We start from the raw sequence: 23,659 nt of genomic DNA on the forward strand, positions 1-23,659 counted from the left end.
TCCTTCTAGACACTAATTGTCTATTTGTCATTACAATATGGTACATAACAAACAACTACAAACTTTGGTTGCTTAAAACAATAAGAATTTATTTAGGGCATAGTCTGTGGGTCATTTGGTTCTTCTTGTCTCACATGCTTGGAGATTTGCTAAACATTGGCTGATCCGGTGTGACCTTATTTGGGATGATCAGGATAACCTGGCTCTGCCCTACTTTGTCTCATCCTTTAGTAAGCTAGCCCAAGTAGGTCTCATGGCAAAGTCAGAAGAGCAAGAGAGGTAATGGAGAAGTGCAAAAATACTTTCCCCCTATGTCTGCATGCATCTGCTGTCCACTCATCGGCCAAAACAGATGATAAAGCCAACCTCAGGCTCAAGAAGCAGGGAAGTGGGCTCCTCCTCAATATGAGAGGAAATGCAAAGCCACTTGGCAAAAGGCATAGATCCAAGAAGAAGTGAACACTTGGGCCCTTTGTGCCATCAACCTAGCACATTACTCACATGTTCAAACCCTGCCTGAAGCAGATGCTAACATTGCCTCACCCTTATTTCTTGGGTCTTACCACTGCAGTCCGCTCCAGTGAGTTGGTGACTCCCAACTAACAATATTTGCATCTTTTTGCTAAGGGCAAAGGAGCAGAACATGGTTCTGGCTCTGTGCATGTAAACTCCAACCTGGAAGTTCTGGGAAATTGGCCCTGTCTCCTTATGAGCAACCCTCAAACAATGAGTGGTAAGAGTTGGTGTGTAAATATCCCAGCCCTATTGCTCTTTTAGTGGGATAACTTGTAGGCACATTATTTTATACCATTAGCCAGAGTTCATAGATATTAAACATCCACAGTGGTAGCTAGCTTTGATAGTATAACTTTTATCCCTGATCAGTTCCACTTATGTATTCTCCTATGTATTTTTGTAGAAATAAATTGCTTACACTTGAAATCTTGTCTGGTGGGCACCTAAATTAATATACTATATTACATAACTCTTATTTTCTTTCTAATTTTCAATACAAGATATGACTTTCTTCAGTAAAGTTCACTTTATGTATTTACACTATACACCAGAATCAATGTTCAGTGTGTGCACATTTATTAACTTTGGGTGGTTTTAACTCTATGGTATTTATAGTGCTCATGCTTTTTTTTTTTTTTTTTTTTTTTTTAGTGCTCATGCTTTTTATTTCCATTAGTAAGAGTCCTTTAATTATGATAAGCTTTACAGTTATCATAACCTAATTGTTAGCATTATTATGATCTAAGTTTTAGTTTTACTTTGGTTTTTCAGCTTGTAGAAATCATCATACAGAAAAATAAATCTAAAAAAGAAAGTGCAGATATGTAGTGAAGGTTCTCACCACTAATCTGAACCAAGTAAATGGTCCCAGTTCAGAGAAATATTTCTTCCCAACTGATTTTATTATTTTTTCCCCCTATCTTTTCTGTTTTTATTTTGTTAAACTCATTTGGCTTTTCCTTCTCCCACCAAAATGAAGTTATGGACTGTAATGTAAAATAAAACTTAGCATTGATTACAATAATAAAACACCATTTACATTATTTAAATTTGCCATTTTATAATTGACTAATACTTTATCCTGCTCCAATCATCTGAGGTTAAACTTACATATTGATTTCTTAACTTCTGGTACTGTATTTCATAGTTCTAAAATTTATATGTGAGTCTTATTAAGAGATTCCAGGTGTTTGATGAAATTTCCCACTTTGTCTTCTATTTCATTAGACATTTTAAGCATAGCTGTATTAAGCCTATGACAGCTAATTCCAATATCTGGGTCATCTCTGAGGCGTTTCCTGTTATCTATTTTTCTATCATTCCTATTTGTTCTTGTATTGCTGTTGTTTTGTTTTGCAGAACTGATATATATTTTTTGTATATTTTTTATTAGAGTTAGATTTGCCAACATATACTTTAGCACCCAGTGCTCATCCCGTCAAGTGCCCCCCTCAGTGCCCACCACCCAGTCACTCCAATCCCCCGCCCACCTCCCCTTCCACTACCCCTTGTTCATTTCCCAGAGTTAGGAGTCTCACATGTTCTGTCACCCTCACTTATATTTCCCATTCATTTTCTCTCCCTTCCCCTATAATCCCTTTCACTATTTTTTATATTCCCCAAATGAATAAGACCATATAATGTTTGTCCTTCTCTGATTGACTTACTTCACTCAGCATAATACCCTCCAGTTCCATCCACATCGAAGCAAATGGTGGGTATTTGTCATTTCTAATGGCCGAGTACTATTCCATTGTGTACATACACCACATCTTCTTTACCCATTCATCTTTCAATGGGCAGCCGAGGCTCATTCCACAGCTTGACTATTGTGGACATTGCTGCTATGAACATTGGGGTGCAGGTGTCTTGGTCTTTCACTGCATCTGTATCTTTGGGGCAATTCCCCAGCAGTGCAATTGCTGGATCGTAGGGTAGCTCGATTTTTAACTCTTTGAGGAACCTCCACACAGTTTTCCAGAGTGGCTGCACCAGTGCCCATTCCCACCAACAGTGCAAGAGGGTTCCCCTCTCTCCACATCCTCTCCAACATTTGTTGTTTCCTGTCCTGTTAATTTTCACCACTATCGCTGGTGTGAGGTGGTATCTCATTGTGGTTTTGATTTGTATTTCCCTGATGGCCAGTGATGCGGAGCATTTTTTTCATGTGCTTGTTGGCCATGCGTATGTCTTCTTTGGTGAAATTTCTGTTCACGTCTTTTTCCATTTCATGATTGGATTGTTTGTTTCTTGGGTGTTGAGTTTGATTAAGTTCATTATAGATCTTGGATACTAGCCCTTATCTGATGTGTCATTTTCAAATACCTTCTCCCATTCTGTAGGTTGTCTTTTAGTTTTGTTGACTGTTTCTTTTGCTGTGCAGGAGCTTTTAATCTTGATGAAGTCCCAAAAGTTCATTTTTGCTTTTGTTTCTCTTGCCTCCATAGATGTATCTTGCAAGAAGCTGCTTTGGCCAAGTTCACAAAGGGTGTTGCCTGTGTTCTCCTCTAGGATTTTGATGGAATCTTGTCTCACATTTAGATCTTTCATCCATTTTGAGTTTATCTTTGTGTATGGTGTAAGAGAATGGTCTAGTTTCATTCTCCTGCACATGGCTGTCCAATTTTCCCAGCACCTTTTATTGAAGAGACTTTTTTCCAGGAGATAGTATTTCCTGCTTTGTCGAAGATGAGTTGAGGGCCCATTTCTGGGTTCTCTATTCTGTTCCATTGATCTATGTGTCTGTTTATGTGCCAGTACCACACTGTCTTGATGACCACAGCTTTGTAGTACAACTTGAAATCCGGCATTGTGATGCCCCCGGCTCTGGTTTTCTTTTTCAATATTCCCCTGGCTATTCGGGGTCTTTTCTGATTCCACACAAATCTTAAGATGATTTGTTCCAACTCTCTGAAGAAAGTCCATGGTATTTTGATAGGGATTGCATTGAACGTGTACATTGCCCAGGGTAGCATAGACATTTTCACAATATTAATTCTTCCAATCCATGAGCATGGACTATTTTTCCATCTCTTTGTGTCTTCCTCAATTTCTTTCAGAAGTGTTCTGTAGTTTTTAGGGTATAGATCCTTTACCTCTTTGGTTAGGTTTATTCTGAGGTATCTTAGGCTTTTGGGTGCAATTGTAAATGGGATTGACTCCTTAATTTCTCTTTCTTCAGTTTCATTGTTAGTTTATAGAAATGCCACTGATTTCTGGGCACTGATTTTGTATCCTGCCACACTGCCAAATTGCTGTATGAGTTCCAGCAATCTTGGGGTGGAATTTTTTGGGTTTTCTACGTAAAGTTTCATGTCATCTGTGAAGAGGGAGAGTTTGCCTTCTTCTTTGCCAATTTGAATGCCTTTTATTTCTTTTTGTTGTCTGATTGCTGAGGCCAGGACTTCTAGTACTATGTTGAATAGCAGTGGTGAGAGTGGACATCCCTGTTGTGTTCCTGATCTTAGGAGAAAGGCTCTCAGTGTTTCCCCACTGAAAATGATATTTGTTGTGGGGTTTTTAGTATATTTTTTATTGGAGTTCAATTTGCCAACATATAGTACAACACTCAGTGCTCATCCTTTCAAGTGCCCCCCTCAGTGCCCCATCCCCCCACCCACCTCCCTTTCCACTACCCTTTGTTCATTTCCCAGAGTTAGGAGTCCCTCACGTTTTGTCTCCCTCTCTGATATTTCCTATTGATTTTCTCTCCTTTCCCCTATAAAGCTGTGGGCTTTTCATAGATGGCTTTTAAGATGCTGAGCAATGTTCCCTCTATCCCTACACCCTGAAGAGTTTTGATCAGGAATGGATGTTGTGTTTTATCAAACGCTTTCTTTGCATCTATTGAGAGGATCATATGGTTCTCGTTTTTTCTCTCGTTGATGTGATCTATCAAGTTGATTGTTTTATGAGTGTTGAACCAACCTTGCATCCTAGGGATAAATCCCACTTGGTCATAGTGAATAATCTTAATGTACTGTTGGATTCTATTGGCTAGTATCTTGTTGAGAAATTTTGCATCCGTGTTCATGAGGGATATTGGTCTTTAAAACTCCTTTTTGGTGGGGTCTTTGTCTGGTTTTGGAATTAAGGTGATGTTGGCCTCATAAAACGAGATTGGTGGTATTCTGTGTCCCTTTCTATCTTTTGGAACAGCTTTAGTAGAATAGGTGTTGTTTCTCCTTTAAAAGTTTGATAGAATTCCCCTGGGAAGCCACCTGGCCCTGGACTTTTGTGTCTTGGGAGGTTTTTGATGACTGCTTCAATTTCCTCCCTGGTTATTGGCCTGTGCACGTTTTCTATTTCTTCCTGTTCCAGTTTCGGTAGTTTGTGGTCTTCCATAAATGCGTCCATTTCTTCTAGATTGCCTAATTTATTGGCGTATAGCTGCTCATGATATGTTTTTAAAATCGTTTGTATTTCCTTGGCATCGGTTGTGATCCCTCATCTTTCATTCGTGATTTTATTACTTTGGGTCTTTTCTCTTTTCTCTGTAATAAGGCTGGCCAATGGTTTATCTATCTTCTTAATTCTTTCAAAGAACCAACTCCTGGTTTTGTTCATCTGTTCGACAGTTCTTCTGGTCTCTGTCTCATTGAGTTCTGCTTGAATCTTTGTTAACTCTCTTCTTCTGCTTGGTGTAGGTTTTATTTGCTGTTCTTTCTCCAGTTCCTTTAGGTGGGAGGTTAGCTTGTGTATTTGAGATCTTTCCAATTTTTTGAGGGATGCTTGTATTGCGATGTATTTCCCTCTTAGGACTGCTTTTGCTGTATCCCAAAAATTTTGAAGGCTTGTATCTTCATTTTCATTAGTTTCCATGAATCTTTTTAATTCTTCTCTAATTCCCTGGTTGACCCATTCATCTTGTAGCAGGATGCTCTTTAACCTCCACGTGTTTGAGTTTCTTCCAAGTTTCTTCTTGTGATTGAGTTCTAGTTTCAAAGCATTGTGGTCAGAAAATATTCAGGGGACAATCCCAATCTTTTGGTATCAGTTGAGACCTGATTTGTGACCCAGTATGTGGTCTGTTCTGGAGAAAGTTCCAAGCACATTGAGAAGGATGTGTATTCAGTTGCGTTTGGATGCAAAGTTTTGTAAATATCTGTGAAATCCATCTGGTCCATTGTATCATTTAATGCTCTTGTTTCTTTGGTGATGTTCTTCTTAGAAGATCTGTCATTTGCAGAAAATGCCATCCTGAAGTCTCCTACTGTTAGTGTCTTATCTATGTCTTTACTTTGGTTATTAATTGATGGATATACTTGGCAGCTCCCACATTAGGGGCATAAATATTCATGATTGCTAGGTCTTCTTGTTGGATAGACCCTTTAAGTATGATATAGTGCCCCTCTTCGTCTCTTACTACAATCTTTGGGATAAACTGTAATTTATGTGATGTGAGGATTGCTACCTCAGCTTTCTTTTGAGGACCAGTTGAATGGCAAATGGTTCTCCAACCTTTCATTTTCAGGCTGGAGGTGTCCTTAGGTCTAGAATGAGTCTCTTGTAGGCAGCAAATGGATGGGTCTTGCTTTTTTACCCAGTCTGAAACCCTGCACCTTTTGATGGGATCATTTAGCCCATTCATGATCAGGGTAACTATTGAAAGATATGAATTTAGTGTCACCATAACACCTATTCAATCCCTGTTTTGTGGATTATTTCTTTGGGCTTCCTTTTTCTTTTATAGGGTACCCCTTAATATTTCTTGCAGAGCTGGTTTGGTGGTCACATATTCTTTCAGTTTCTGTCTATCTTGGAAGCTCTTTATCTCTCCTTCTATTCTGAATGAGAGCCTTGCTGGATAGGGTATTCTTGGCTGCATGTTCTCATTTAGTACCCTGAATATATCCTGCCAGCTCTTTCTGGCCTGCCAGGCCTCTGGGGAGAGGTCTGCTATTAATCTCATATTTCTCCCCATATAACTTAGGGGTCTCTTGTCTCTTGCTGCTGTAAGGATTTTCCCCTTATCATTGGAATTAGCAAGTTTCACTATTAAATGTCGAGGTGTTGAACGGTTTTTATTGATTTTGACGGCAGGGCCGGGGGTGGGGTGGGGGGTGGGGGGTGGGGAGTTGGGGAACCTCTCTATCCCCTGGACCTGAATGCCTGTTTCTCTCCCCAGGTTAGGGAAGTTCTCAGCTATGATTTGTTCAAATATGCTTTCTGGCCCTCTGTCGCTTTTGGCGTTCTCTGGAACCGGAAGTATATGTAGATTTTTCCTTCTGAGGCTGTCATTTATTTCCCTTAACCTTTCCTCATGGTCTTTTAAATGTTTTTTCTCTTTTTTCCTCAGCTTGCTTCCTTGCCATCAACTTGTTTTCTATGTGCTCCCTCTTTCTTCCACCTCATTAACCCTCGCAGTTAGGACCTCCAGTTTGGATTGCATCTCATTTGATTGATTTTTAATTTTGGCCTGATTAGATCTAAATTGTGCAGTCATGAAGTCTTTTGATTCCTTTATGCTTTTTTCCAGAGCTATGAATAGCTTTATATTTGTGCTTCTGAATTGGCTTTCTGACATCGAATTGTAACCCAAATTCTGTAACTCTGTGGCCAAGTACTGTTTCTGATTCTTTCTTTTGTGGGGAGTTCTTCCTTCTAGTCATTTTGCTCAGTGCAGAGTGGCTGTATGAGTGGGCTGAGTCAAGAATAGCAAGCACGTGGGATCCCTGGGTGGCTCAGTGGTTCAGCGTCTGCCTTTGGCCCAGGGCGTGATTCTGGGGTCCCGGATCGAGTCCCGTTTGGGGCTCTCGGCATGGAGTCTGCTTCTCCCTCTGTCTCTCTCTCTATCATGAATAAATAAATAAAATTAAAAAAAATAATATCGGGGATCCCGGGGTGGCGCAGCGGTTTGGCACCTGCCTTTGGCCGAGGGCACGATCCTGGAGACCCGGGATCAAATCCCCCGTCGGGCTCCCGGTGCATGGAGCCTGCTTCTCTCTCTGCCTGTCTCTGCCTCTCTCTCTCTGACTATCATAAATAAATAAAAATAAAAAAAATCGATATTTATAAAAAAATAATATCAACCACGACCTAAGTAAATCTCACCATAGATGATTCCTGCTTGGTCAATAACTTGCTCTTCCCCTGTTCTCCCAGCTGGTCTTCTGGGGAAGGGGTCTGCTGTGCTGATTCTTAGGTGTCTGTGCCTGGGCGGAGATGCCGCAATCCCTGCTTTCTAGAAGCGAAAACCCTTCTCTTTGTAGCGTTCCGACTGTTCTGTCTTTAAAGCTCCGGTTGAATTCATGGGTGTTCAGGATGATTCGAATGTAATCTAGGTAAATAGGTGGAACCAGGTGAGTTGAGGACCCCTACTTCTCTGCCATCTCTCCCCACCTGTGATCAATACACTTCTATTCAAACCCACAGCCGCTCTAATTAGAGATGCCAGCGTATTCCTTGAGGCAAGTTTTGCCAGGTCTCTTATGCTCAGAGACCATCTTCAGCAATGAAAACCCCTCGGGTAACTGATTTGTCATAGAAATGTTTGTTTTCTGCATAGATGGCTGAGATTTCTGGACCCTTGTGTATTTAACACATCCTACAACTTAAGAAATGAACAAAGCGTCATTTTCCTTTGCAGAGTCGCTTACCTCACCTATTGTGACTAGCTTTTTTGTTAACACAGCATTCTGCCCTAATTCAAAGAAAGCTTCCTTTTTATTTTGCTTTAGTTATCCATCCTTCCCCATCTATTCATATGCTGGTTTCATCCTGGTTTAGTTTAATGTCTTGCTTTTTGCACCCTTCCTCCCTGTGCTTAACCATACCAGGCCACTCTCTATAGTGTGTTTAAATAGCCTGTTTCAGTTGTCTTCCTAGCTCAACAGCTTTGAAACCAGGGACTGATTCACCTGTCACCATTGTACCCGTAGCACCTCACACAATAAGGGACGTACACTGAGCACTTATAGATACTCACGTGTGTAATTGAATGAAGAAATGGATTGGTTCATTAGTACTCTAGTAAAATCTTATGAAAGACATTTACCTCAGCTTCTAAAAGTAAAGCTTGAAATTACATGGTGAAAAATGATATCGTTGTTTCTGTTATTATTATTATTGTCCATGATAGAATGCAAGTAGAAAAGCAATAGATGGGGATCCCTGGGTGGCGCAACGGTTTGGCGCCTGCCTTTGGCCCAGGGCACGATCCTGGAGACCCGGGATCGAATCCCACATCGGACTCCCGGTGCATGGAGCCTGCTTCTCCCTCTGCCTATGTCTCTGCCTCTCTCTCTCTCTCTCTCTGTGACTATCATAAATAAATAAAAATTTAAAAAAAAAAAAAAGAAAAGAAAAGCAATAGATGAGCAAAGAAGTTACATTGAGAAAAATCTAAAAATGAAGGTCAAAATTATATTCCCTAGGAATTCTCTCCCCCCAGATGTCTAGTTAGTTTTTCTTTCATGTCCTTCAAATGTACTCTCAAAAAAGTTTTAAGAGAGGCTTCCCTGGCCATCTTTTATAAAATAAGCAATCCCTTGCTCTCCAACCCCAACCATGCACACCTTGTCATGAATACAGTGCTGCTGGCTTAGAACTGCCATTAATCCTTTCTGGGAATTTCCCAGGGCAGAAGAAAGCCACCTTACAAGGCCATACCCCTTTCCCAGGGGACAGCTGGCAAGCACTTTCTGGTCATTGCAGGAACATAAAGACCTAACATTACTTGGCCCCAACTCAACACTACCCTTAAAGGCTGGTCTCCACTTTCCAGAGGGTTGGCAGAGGCCTTGTTGTATCTACTTTTTAGCCCAGTTTCTCCCTCCACCCAATCCTGCTTCCTACCCTTTTCTGACTAGTGTTGATCCTTTCAATAAACTTTCTGGATTTAACCTCCATCCCAAGTTTTGCTTCCTAGACGTCTGACCTACAGCATTCCTCCCTTATTCCACTTGATTGTTCTTCATAGCACTTCTTTCACTTACTGCTCTATCATACATCCATTACTGATCTATTAGATATTCATTTTCTACAGTATGGGGGACCACACCTCCCTCCTCTTTAAATTATAAGCTCCATTTCAGCGGGTACTTTGGTTTATTTGCTGCTATCACCACAAGACTTGGAACACCATAAGCAATAGATTTCAGTGGGAAATAATGAATGAAAGTTGGAATTGTAAAATATATCATGGTTACACTGCCATTGCTCAAAAGGTTTCTTAAACCTCAAATTTCACTGTCTGCCAGAAATATAAAGTACTTATACTGGTAAACATCAATTTAAGATCAGAGCAGAAATTTAAAAAAAATTTTTTAATAAAAAGATTTTATTTATTTATTCATAAGACACACATTGAGAAAGGCAGAGACATAGACAGAGAAAGAAGCAGGCTCCCTGCGGGGAGCCCAGTGTGGGACTTGATCCCAGGACCCTCGGATCACTCCCTGAGCCAAAGGCAGAGGCTCAATCACTGAGCCTCCCAGGCGTCCCCAGAGCAGAAATTAAGAATGTGCAAAGGGTATGCCCTAACATAGTTAGGACTCCAGGATCAAGGGGTAACATTTCCAGGACAGTGACTTCTGTTATATTTCTATAATTTTTGTGACTTTTGTTATCATGATCATCTTCAGAATAATGACAGCTAGCATTTGCATAGAGTGCTATGGGTCACAAAGCATTGCACATATTATTTCATTTGGCTTGATACTGACATAAAATAATGCACAGGACATAGAATTGTGATGTCAATTTTACTGATGAGAAGACTAAATCTCTGAGAGTTTAAATTACTTTTTCAATGACACAGTTGGTACCTGAGTCAAATCTGGGTAGACTAACTCCAAATTCACTGCACTTTCTCTCAGGATTCTACCCCAATAACTTCCCCAGAGAGTCCCTTTATGAAACTAAATTTGTGCTGTAATGCCTGTCAGCATAGCAAAATATGAACACCTCAGCCACTCATTTTTTTTTAGATTTTATTTATTCATGAGAGACACAGAGAGAGAGAGAGAGAGAGAGAGAGAGAGAGCAAGAGAGAGGCAGAGACACAGGCAGAGGGAGAAGTATGCTCCATGCAGGGAACCTGATGTGACTCCCGGGAGTCCCGGGACTCCACGATCGTGCCCTGGGATGAAGGCGGTGCTAAACCACTAAGCCCCTGGGGCTGCCCTCAGCCACTCTTTCTTAAGATTTATTTATTTATTTATTTGAGAGACGGGGGCGGGGGGGGGGCGCAAGGGGAGGAGCAGAAGGAGGAGAGAGAAAATCTTAAGCAGACTCTGCACTGAGTGTGGTGCCTGACTTGGGGCTTGATCTCACAATCCATGATATCAAGAACTGAGCTGAAACAAGAGTTGGACACTTGACTGACTGAGCCAACCAGGCACTCTCTTAGCCATCCATTTAAAAGATATCTTGCACACAGCTTATTTAAATTTATTCTTAATAGTATATATTTACTTCAGCAACATTTAAAAAAAAATTCTGAATGGTTTATTTCTTGCATTTTTTACATTTGTATTTGTGAATTAATGCCATAGATCTTCTGGACAAAAGACACATACTATTTGTTACTTCTCATATCTCTAAACATTCATTTACAATTCTTTGCCTCTCTATGGAAGAAGGTATGTGTAGTTGACCCTTGAACAGCACTGGTTTGAACTGTGTGGGTCCACTTATACATGGACATTTTTCACAGTATAGTACTATAAATGTATTTTTCTTATTATTTTAATAATATTTTCTTTTCTCTAGATTACTTTATTGTACAAATACATTATATAATACATATAACTGACAAAATATGTGTCAATTGACTGTTTATGCTATCAGTAAGGCTTCTAGTCAACAGTAGGCTATTAGTAGTTAAGTTTTTGGCTAGTCAAAAGTTATATGTGGATTTTCAACTGCATGGTGGGTCAGTGCCTCCTAACATTCATGTTGCTCAAGGGTCAAATGTATTTCACTCATCTGTAAAATTGACTTGCTTTTGATTGATAATGACTTTTATTCTCTTTTACATATCTTAAAGTAGAAATATTAAAAAATTCATTAAAAAATTCAGGAGTTCCTGGCTCAGTTGGTGGAGCATGCAACCCTTGATCTCAGAATTCTAAATTTGAGTCCCATGTTGAATGTAGAAATTATTTTTAAAAAATAAAATATTTATTTATTTTAAAAAAGATTTTATTTATTTATTCATGAGAGACAGAGAGAGAGGAAGAGATATGGGCAGGAGAAGCAGTCTCCCTGCAGGGAGCCCAATGCTGGGACTCTATCCCAGGACCCTGGGATCACACCCTGAGCCAAAGGCAGACACTCAAAATAAAATCTTTAAAAGAATTCATATAAACAAAGGCAAAGAAAATTACATATAGCATCTCCACAAAGATATCATATTATGATATTAATATTTTTGTGTATGTCCTTCTAATACTATACATATGTATGTCATATAATACTTATTACTTTATTAATTTATTGTTCTTAATTTTTTCTGATAATATGGAAATACTGTCTTTTCATTTGAATATCTAGAAATCAATTAGGATTTAAAAAGCATTTTAAGTTTGTAAGTAAGTTCTTACCAACACTAGCATATACAATTAGTATGATTGTCTACAGCAAATAAGTAAATAATGACCTGAAACTTACACACTAAAAATAAAAGGAAAACATCCATGAACAAAATCCAAAAGAATGGACCAAAATATTCCTGGAACTAATAAGCAAGTAGACTAAGGATGCAGGATACAAGTTTAATATACAAAAGTCAATTGTCTTCCTATATACCAGCAATGAACAGTGGAACTTGAAATTAAAAACACAATACCATTTACATTAGCACCTAAGAAAATTAAATACTTAGGTATATGTCTAACAAAATATGTATAAGATCTATATAAGGAAAACTCCAAAGCTCTGATGAATGAAATTTAAGAACTAAATAAATGGGGAAATACTCCACATCTATGGGAAGACACTATGTTGTCAAGATGTCAGTTCTTCCCAAATTGTTCTGAAGAGTCAATGCAATCCCAATAATTTCAGGAAGTTATTTTATGAATATTGACAAGCTGATTCTGAAGTTTGTATGGAGAGGCAAAAGACCCAGAATAGCCAACACAGTATTGAAGAAGAAAAAGTTGGAGGACTTGACAGTATCAGATTTCAGGATTTATTATAAAGCTCTAGTAGACAATACAGTATAGTGTTGATGAAAGAATAGACACTAAAATTAAAAATTTCTGCTCTGGGGGAGCTGTTCAGGGCCATTACCAAGAGCTGCTACATCTACGACCAGGAGCTGCTGCCTTCAGAGCCATGGTGTCAGTAATTAACACTGTGGACACCTTCCATGAAGACATGATTCATGATGCCCAGCTAGACTACTATGGCACCCGCCTGGCAGCTTGCTCATCATACAGGTCCATTAAAATTTTCACTGTGCCCAGTGGAGGGGAGATCTTCATCACTAACCTCAGGGGTCATGAGGGTCCTGTGTGGCAAGTAGCATCAGGCTCTTAAAACCGGAAAGTCATTATCTAGAAAGAGGAGAACAGCACCTCAGAGAAGACACATAGGCATACAAGAGGCAGAGGAAATCTCTATACTTTCCTTTGAATTTTTCTGTGAACCTAAAAGTGCCCAAAATCCCCCAAAAGTCTAAATCAATAAATAGAAAAGAAAACATGCATATCTGCTTTCTGTTAACCACTATACCAGTTAAGCATATAATAGAACATCCAAGCATCTGTACATTGTGATGCCTGTCTTAGTCTGCTTAGGCTACCATAACAAAATGTTGCAGACTGCATGGTTTAAACAACAGAAATTTATTTTTTCACAATTTTGGAGGCTGAAAGTTCAAGGTCAAGGTCCAGTGGGGTTCAGCCTCTGGTGAGAGCTCACTTCTTAGCTTGTAGATAGTTGCCTTCTTTCTGTGTTACCATAAGGTGAAAACAGAGAGCAAGCTCTCTGGTATCTTTTTACCTTATCAGATCAAGGTCCCACCCATGTGACCTCATTTGTCCTCAATTACTCCCATAAAGACCTTATTTCCAAATATAGTCACATAGGGAGTTATAGCTTCAACATATAAATTTGGGAAGTGAACACAAACATTCAGTCCATAACATTGCGCAAGCCTAAAAAGAATGAATCTAAATAATATGCTCTCAAAGAAATACTTTGGGGGCAACTGAATATACAGCACTTAGTGCCCTCAAATCCTTTCTTGGTAAGGTGTGCCATTATCCAGAGAGTAGCTAAGTTGTTATACAAGTCCATTCATCACTAGTCACGTCAGTAGGTCATTTTCTCTCTTAAGTCTCTGCTTCCCTATCTGAAAATAGGAATAGTATTTACCTTGAAGCACTAGGGTAAGGATTAAATGAGACTGTGAATACGACTGCCAACCATAGCATTTCTACATAAAATCAATAAATGTTAGTAGAAATAAAGGAATAACAGTGTTTCAGATTACCTCAAAGAATATTCAGCTGCTTCTAGGTTAGCTAAAGCTCATGAAGGTAGGCTCCCAGTTCTAGCCCAGAACCAAGGAAAACATCTGGCTTTATTCCACAAGCCATGAACATATACTAAATACCCACTTACTCCCTGCCAGGCTCTGTGCCAAGTACAGGGTTTTTGATAACATATTAGCTAGGTAACTAGGTAATATACATTCTTAGGTAGAAATGATCAGATTTAAGGTATTTAATTACAGCTGATGTGTAATTAGACAAATGCATCAGAGGACAGTGTCTACTGGTGATAATCTTTGAGAGCCTTGGAGCTATAAGTCACTTTTTTCTAAGAAGTGAGTCACTCTTTTGGATGATTACTTAACCAGACAATGATGACCACACCTCCTGAGCACTTCTCAGTACTAGAGCTCTTTGGCCTTCAGAGTCCTCTGGCTGGTTGTTCATCCCCAAGGAGGAGGACGGGTGGTAACTGTGAGGAGACCTGAAATACCCCTTTATCACACCAACACCAATGTCACAAAAATATGATGGCTTTCCTTGGAGCACCTTTCTGGTTAACAGACTCTGAGTTAGGTTCACCACTAAAGCTACCTCATTTATGTCTCACAACTCTGTGAGGCTGGTATATTCATTATTCCCATTCTACTGATGGGGGCGGGGGAGTGGTTTCAAAAGTTACCTGACTAAATAAAAATATAAGGGGTTGAGCAAAGTTCCAAGACGCAATCTGTCTAAATCCAAAGTCTGCACATGAGTCTACCGCAGGCTGGTTGATGAGGGGCAACTGAGACCAAGGAAGACTGGCAATTCAGAATTCGGAATTGCTAGCAAAGGCATCTTTCATTTAACTTTCAGTGAAGTCTGAAAACTGAGATGGAACATACAATCCAAGTTTGTATCAGAGCTCTGACAGGAATGACATAAAACAACTATTACAGGCCTAGAGTGAAAGAAAATGAGAATGATCAACTTTTCAGAGCAATTTATTTTCACCAAGAGATTGAACTGATATTAAACTCTTATTTATATTGGATAAAGAATCTTACATATTGTTGAGCTCTGTATCTGATTATTACCATGGCACTGAGGAATGCACTTCAGTGTAAACAGAATAATTCAAAGCTTGATTAAAAGAAATTTTTTGGAAAACTATCTATGAAGGAGAAATTATAATTCTTCTTTCGTCTCTTTTTTTCCTGATGGGTGTGCATTTTTGCATTTCTCAAAGACATTTAAGTAAATTCTATGAGGCTTAACTTGTTCCCAAGACTTTGCATATGTCTTTTAGTGCTGCTGATGGGATAGATGTAGGATAAAACATATCTCCTTTGCTGTGGTTGGGTCAAGCCTGAAACACTGGGCTTGAAAAAGAAGGCAGAATTTTGCTGAATATTGAGAATATCCATGTCTTTCCCATGGGAATGTAAAAATTTGAGAGGTGAAAAAAATTGAGAGAAAAGGATGAAGGAAAAATTCTTTTTTGGATCATCTGTAAATATCTACAAGCAATTTCTCTCCTGAAACACCAGTAATACAAGTAAATTCGTATGCTAACAGCAAGATCTTCCCCTCGAATACAGAGTCTATTCACAGCTCCTTCTTTTCCATAAAGCTTCCCCCAAGGTGGTAGAACATGAAGAAAATTGTTTGGAAAACAAGATAGCTTTATGAGTCCTTTTCAAATATCCTTCTGCCACCAAAATTTAAAATGAATTTGTTTACCTACCCTGGCCCCAGTTGAAGTAATATCACCCTTCCTCCCGGACTTTCACACACTTCTACAGCTTTTTTACCCAAGAAGTCATAATGCATTTGCCTGAAAGAAATATATTTCCAAAAATTGATTTTTAAGATAAAATTTATTGAATAATTTTTTTTCTGCTAAGACATTTTCTTCTGGACATATCCCACACCAGTTTACTTGTATTACTAGTATCACTGGTATTTTAGGATAGGATTTGTTTTTAGATGTTTACATATGATCAAAAAAAGTATTTCTCCTTTACCCTTTTCTCGCAGTTATTTATTTTTCACCTTTAAAATTTTTATATTCCCAAGATAAAAACATGGACTATTTTCAGTACACAGCCAAATCCTATCTTAATGTCCTTTAGGTCTAAGCTTAATGCATACATGAAACCATTAAGTTTGTTCATGTATTTTAAAGAAAGTGTATAACCTAAAAGAAACAAAGCAAAGAGGGGCACCTGGTTGGTTAAGCATCTGCCTGCAGCTCAGGTCATGATCCCAGGGTCCTGGGATGGAGCCCCACATCGGCCTCCCGCTGCTTCTACCTGTTGCTCTCCCTGCTTGTGTTCTCTTTCTCTCTCTTTCTGTCAAAAAAATAAATAAAATCTTTAAAAAAAAAGAAAAAAAGAAGTAAATCAAAAAGAGGATATAGGAATAAACAGAGCGAATTTTATGCATGGGTATAGATGCCATTAGCAGGAGTAGATGTATCCAAACCCACATCCTTGCCCTTCCCCCATGACTGCTTCCAGTTGTTTCTTACACGGCCATTCTCTACCAAGGATAACACAACAAGGCAGCGTATGTCATTGACACAAGTATGTGCCACAGTATATTCCTAATGCCAGTTAGAAAGGGGAATCTGGACTTAACTCTCTTTGTTTAGCATAGTTATAGACCAGAGTAACTCTATGCACCACTTTCCATCTATTTTATAGAAACTTCAGCTTTGTGAGCAACTAAATCCTGGCTTAGATTAATATTTCTGCAATATTTAGCATACCTGGTTCCCGGTTTAATGGCAAACTGGTTTGCATGCTATAAACCTACTTCTTTAAGACTTAAACTTGCTTTAACTAGACTTTCAAATCCTAAGGAGACCCAGAGATAATTACTTTTAAAATCTTTATAACTCTACTCATAACCATGTGCAAATGGATGCTCTGTTATCAAGAAATGACTAAACAAATGCCCAGTAGGTGTTAACCTATCCTTTAAGCAGGGAAAGGAAAGCTCCATAGTGATAAGCTTGAGTGACAAGCTGTCTAACTTATTTCTGCTGAGTTAAATTTATTCATTTGCCAGGAATAATAGTAACACAAAAATAAAAATGCCCTGCAAGTGCCAAGTGATTTAGCATGGTAATGGAATTACATCAGGCTGCTGTTTGGGGTCTAAGTTTTACTACAAGGATAGGAAATCGATTTCTATTATCTAGATGATCATGCCATTTCTTTGTATGCCTTATACTACCGATTTGAAACACTCTGGTCTTCTTTTTTTTTTTTTTTCTGGTCTTCTTTACTATTTTTTCCTAAGATGAAGCCGATTAGAGGATCGATGCTTTTACTTTGACATATGTAATCTGTCAGTGTATAGGAATTGAGTCTTGCAGAGACACAAAGATAACATAAAATGCCAAAGTTCTGTGTTGTGGAATTTCCTTAAACATTTGATTGATAAGGATTCAAACTGAAAGTCAGACTACAAAGAGTCTACTATTTGCCATTAGTCTAAACAGAAATTGCAAAATATATGGTGATGAAGATATATATATTAGAAAAATAACGGAAGAATAGGGGCCCAGTCTATAAAAGAGCAGCAATTGGCTAAATCCTGTTTTTATGTCCTTCATACTTTAGGACTTTCAGTACCTTTGTGGGTGAGGACACAGACATGGAAATGCTGTAGCCCCAATTAAACACAATAATTATTAACACTTTTTATTCTAATGGACCTCCTACTATCCCATCCTCCCACCTGTCCCCATCCCATAAAGGACAATCTATCAAGAGGTATTATGTACATATGGGATCTTTATTTCCTGTAATTCTATTTTATCTGATAAAAATTTGTGTAGAACTTCTTGTGAAAACAGAATATAGAGTCTGCACAACTCTAGGTATTGGAGGCTTCGGGACATGATTTTTCTAATTTCAAACTTCAGAAATGTGGCAACAAAACTTTGCTTGCAAAAACAGGTAAAGTCCAACCAATCACAGATCAAGTTAAGTGAGAAAAAACATTAGATGATTGCTATGTTTGTGTTCCCTATCCTGGAGAAATAAATCTGAGATTTGGTTCCTCTTAAAGTCAGGAAACTCAACTGCAGAAATCCATCCTTTTTACCCTTTTATGGTTTACAGAAAAAAATACCCTTCTAGGCAAGAACTTTCTAGTGTCAGGGTTCTAGAACTCACAAGCCCTGCTATTCTCACATTTTAGCATCTCACTTTGTCAGGCATTCAATAGATTTCATTGCTTGCTTCACTTGTTTCTACAAGGAGCAATACATGCATATTTAACAGCTAACCCAGGGATCAATCACCTTCAGTTGTGGTTAACAGCAAAAGTGAGAATAGTATTTTCTTGTATTTTACTATCATGATGATGAAAAATGTTATTTTTGAGCAAGAAACTAAATTGAAAAAGTTAGTGAGGTCCTAACAAGTGAAATAAAGACCATAGAAATAGCTGCCATGTGGAGGCCAAGCAAAGTGGGTTGTATTATCCTGAATAGGACAAAAACTAAAGTAATATTGCAGATAAGTCCAGTTAACCCTATTATCCAGGTAACAAATTCTGTAAAGATGAAGCTGAAACTATCTTTCTCAAAATCCATTTGCCTCATAATAAAATTGTTCAGTTTTTACAGAAAATCCAAGGAATTGTTCTTAGAGAAAAGTCAGAGAAAGTTAAGAATGTTGACAGAAAAATCATAAAAAGAAGAAATACAATTAGGCCTAAACACATGGAAAAAATGTTCCACTTTCTTTTGAGTCCAAATTTTTTTGAGGCGCTTGGAGCAATGTATCTCAAGTCTCACTTGACCAGTAAGTCCAGTGTTGAAATTTAAGAATGCACCCTGAGATTTTGCTACAATTAGAGTCTACCCAACTATCTGGAAAACAAACAAACAAACAAACAAACAAATAATTAGGAATTTATTAAGTTCTGGAACATCCATAAAATGAAATACTTGGCAACTATTAAAGATTACCTCAGAGAAATATACTTACTATAAAATAAAAATTTAAGATCGAAGTAGAAAATTTCACTTAGGTGTTTTATGGGTCATTTTGGATATGCTCACTTAGATTTGGGGGATATTTCACAGCCCCAGACAAACTCATGTTAATTTCATTAAAAAAAAAAATCAGTCTTTATGCTACAGAAACTTTCCCTCATCCCCAGGACAGGCCCCTCCTGAGTCTCCAGAGTAGGTGAGGTTTGGACACATATAAGCCTGGGAGCTAGAGCAACAGAACCTCCCAAGTAAAGACAGGATGACAAAGACATGAGGTTTGAAATGCCCAAAGCATCAAAATAGTTGTATATGTAATATAGGAAACAGTTTGCATGTATTTGATCTTTTTTGCCAATATCAAGTGTGGGTAAGATTGTGGGGAAGCAGATCTGTCAAGGACTGCTGACAGAAGATGAGGACTAAAATAGGGAAGTCACCTCTACAGTAGTATAGTTGAAAATATTCTCCTCTATGAACCAACAGTTTAAGTTTTAGATGTCCATGCTTAAAAAATAAAACCAAAACACTCGGAAAAATACCTGTTTTTTTTGTTTTTTTTTTAAAGCATTCAGGATTTTATACACAAAAACTTCATTTCATCCTTCTTTTAATTTCAAAACTTGGAAATGTTTAACAGGGAATGGATAAATAGAATGTGGTACTTTTTAAATCAAAGATTATATGCAATTAAGAGAAGTAAAATAGATTTATACTATATATATATATTATATCATGTGTTCCACATGTATAACTGAGTGGACAACACCAACAATGAAAGGCTATGTATACATAGCATAGTGTATTAAAATGAGAAATACAGGGATCCCTGGGTGGCTCAGCAGTTTGGCGCCTGCCTTCGGCCCAGGGCATGACCATGGAGACCCGAGATCGAGTCCCACATCGGGCTCCCTGCATGGAGCCTGCCTCTTTCTCTGTGTCTCTCATGAATAAATAAATATAATCTTAGAAAAAAAATAAAATGAGAAATACATAGGATGGCAACAAACTCAGAAGCAGCTACTACCAGTGTTTTGATTGGGGGCAGGAGTGTCTTATATCAGCATCTCCTAAAGTAAGAAGTAACCACTGATTGAACAGTGTGACTATGATACCTGGGCACCCAACATGTTTTCGAGACGCATCCTACTTTGTGTATGATAAGAACGTTTTATTTTTAAAACTGTAGTCAGAGAGCTTGCACTTCATCTTTTGGGCAATCTCAGTGCCTCTATTTCTGAGCAGATGCTACTTAATTAGAAAAGAAAAGTTACCTCTGCTTCCACCTTTTCCTTCTTGTTCCCACCTCTACCTTTCCCAGCTGCTTCCTCTTCTCCACCTCTCACACACCCGATTTGAGGTGAAGCAGGAAAGGCAGAAATGTGTGGGAGAGTTGGTGCTAAGAAAGCAATTCTTTTCCTGACCCTCTTCCCATGATATAATATAGAATACCCTATATTATGTAGGTAGGATTGAATCAGGGGAAAAAAGCTCACCTAGTTGTTCCTGCCTGTGTCTTTCTTGCCTGTGTGTCTCTCTTAGTCTCTCACACCAACACACTCACAACACTCAGACGCCAGATGTGGAAAGTTTTCCCCCCATTCCAAACGATTCTCTGTGACTCTAGCTGGGTGTCTTATAATTTAACTCAATGCTCACACTATCTACCTCAAGATAGCATCTGAGGCCACAAGTGAAGGGCTCAGTCTGGCCTCTAGGAGTAGGCCCCCAGGTTACCCATGACTTCTGTCCTATTTGGCTAAAATTTGGAGGTTCCCATGGCCCCTTCCTCAGGTTTGATGAATTTGTGAGAGTGGCTCACAAACTCAGGGAAATAGTTACTTGCATTTACCAGTTTATTAAAGGATGTGAGAAAGGATACAGATGAACAGCTGGATGAGGAGATGCACAGGTGAAATCTGGGAGGGTCCTGAGTGCAGGAACTTTTGCCTCCATGCAGCCAGGGTGTGTCACTCTCCTGGTGTGGATGTGTTTGCCGACCTGGAAGTGCTCCGAACCTCACCCTATTGCAGAGGTTCAGCGTGTATGTAGGTAGCCACACTAACTCCATTTTCAGTCCTTTACCCTTCTCATGACAATGGGAGTAGGGAACTGAAAATTCTAAGCTTCTAATTATGGCTTGGTCTTTCTGCTGACTAGCTCTCATCCAGGAGCCCACCCAGAGTCACTTCATTGGCATTGCCATTACTCAGAAAATCACAAGGGTTTCATGAGCCCTGTGCCAGGAATGGGGGTCAAAAACTATCTATTAGAACAAAAGATGATCCTAGCACTTTTAGCACTCAGGAAGTTACAAGGGTTTGAAGTGTTCTGTGCCAGGAACTAGGGACAAAGTCATACACACACACACACACACACACACACACACACATACATTCCATTATCTCACTATCTCACTATTACAAACAACAGCTTCATGGGGCACCTGGGTGGCTCAGTGGTTGAGTGTCTGCCTTTGGTTCAGGGTGTGATCCCAGGGTTCTGGGATCGAGTCCCGCATTGGGTTCCCCACAGGGAGCCTGCTTCTCCCTCTACCTATGTTTCTGCCTTTCTCTTTCTGTGTGTCTCTCATGAATCAATAAAATCTAAAAAAAAAAAAAAACAGTTTCACAGAACATCAGAGTATCAAACCACAGATTTTACAAAGCAAGGCTTTTTTTGTGTTCAATACTATGTAGAGCAACATCTCCCAATTTGTAAAACCCTCCCCCTTTGAAGCACCCCTTTGAACCCTCCCCCCTCAGATACACATTAGAGTCCTCTTTCCATTTCTACCATCTTCTCCTCCAAGAATTCCAGAGGATATCTGAGATACTAGGCAGATCTCAATCATCCTAAATTCCAGAAGTTCTTATCAAACCTAACAGTGGTTTCCTCTTGTTAGAGAGCAGATACATTACTAGAATTTGGCTTTTTTTTTTTTTTTTTTTTTGGTTTGTTTAGAGTAACACTGACTTATTAGATTCGTCTATTATTTCCTTTTTTCTCAGGAAGGGAAAGAGTCATGACCAAATTTCTTACCTAAGTACTGGTTTAAGATGAAATGAAGAATTGATACATTAAAGATTTCTTTGCAGGGGTAATGGTAACAAAGTTTTGTAGAAATTGAAGAATGCATAATCACATTTTGACATACTTATGAATTCAGAATCAACTCCTTTAAATAGAGCCAGAATTTGGAAGCATGGGCTTAATATCCAACTTGGATGAAATTCCATATTATATTCTGGTTCTAGAGCCACCTAATATAAACAACAGTTTCACTAAAGCAACGGAGTATCAAACCACATAATTTTATAAAGCCAGTCTTTTTGTGTGTCCAAAAAGTTTTTTGTGTTAGTCTCAACATTTCCTACCCTTCTACAGAGAAATGAAAATTCAAAATAATATAAAATTATTCAGTATTACTTGTAATCAGACCCCAATTTGCCAGCACTTGAAAACTAAGCATGTGGTTATTTAAGAAGATGAGTTCCATTGATGTTTTGCTATGATGAGCTTTGCCCAGTGGGCCAATACATTGTTCTTTATCACATATTTAATCTGTCTACATTTCCTTCCTGGTCAAAACTTCATATATATATATAATCACTTGTTTATTCAATTGTCTGTGAGGTGGCTGACTCATATCATCAATTTGGCAAGCAACTGCTTATCGTCTTCCTTTCCTGAGAGTCTCTCTATGCTTCCCTCGTGAGATTAAAACAACTTCCATTTCCTGGGAACTGAAAAATAAGCGAGTATCAGAATTACTTCTCTAGAAAGGAAAGATTCACCTGCCCCTGCCCCCAGAATGACACTTCCCAATTTATAGGACCCTCCCTTCACAGCCAGAGTCCTCCCCATTTCCAGAATTCCAGAAGAATTTGGAGGTATTGGATAGTGAATCTGACCCACAGTGAGCACTCAGATACACATCAGGGTTCTGGCTAAACAAGTCACCCAAGATTGCCCTAGTTGAGCATTCTTTTAGAATAGTTCTGATTGGACTAAATATATCTTGTAATGTTTTAAAGAAAATGAGATGCTATTTTTGGAATGCCACCTGTTTGTATCTTGGTCACTATCTATAATTTTGTCACTGATTATAACTAAATACAATTACCAGGAGTAGTAAAGCTGGATAATATATAGGAAAAGAACTGGATTAGGAAATTTGGGTTCTTACGCCATTCCTGCAAGTTATTTGCTGGGTTTCCTTAATTATCTTAACCTCTCTGTGCCTCCACACCCTCATTGCTAAATGGAGAATAATGGAAACTATCCCACCTACAGCATAAAGTTCTTATGAGGATTAAATAAGATTTAAAAAATTCCAAAATTATTTGAAAACTATATAGCACTGTGCAAACTCAACAACAAAGTACTTCTAATAACCTCAGAAACATAATCTATCAAAAAATTTATGCCAACAAGGAAAACAACACTAAGTAACAGCTGTGTATTCTAATTTACAATCTTATAGTTTATTATTTAAATATTTTTCTACATGGATTGGATATGTAAAAGGAAAATTGTTTCTTCATCAGTCATATTTTTCCTTTGGTGAAAGTAATCCTCAGATTCCTTCAAATTTGCTTTTGTCTCTCCTACACCCTCCAGATTCTGTCCATGAAGTTGCCAGGTCCTCCTGACACTACTGCTGAAAGGTCACTTCTTCTCCTCACTTCACACATATTGG

General features: G+C 38.6%; 1 long non-coding RNA gene across 4 annotated transcripts in view; it reads left to right on the forward strand.

Moving 5' to 3' along the window:
* LOC119877042 overlaps positions 1-23,659 on the forward strand; it is a 136,591-nt gene that overhangs the window by 80,938 nt on the left and 31,994 nt on the right. The window lies entirely within an intron of this gene.

Source organism: Canis lupus, chromosome 15 (genome assembly GCF_011100685.1).
Source record: "Canis lupus familiaris isolate Mischka breed German Shepherd chromosome 15, alternate assembly UU_Cfam_GSD_1.0, whole genome shotgun sequence".
Lineage (NCBI taxonomy): Eukaryota > Metazoa > Chordata > Mammalia > Carnivora > Canidae > Canis > Canis lupus.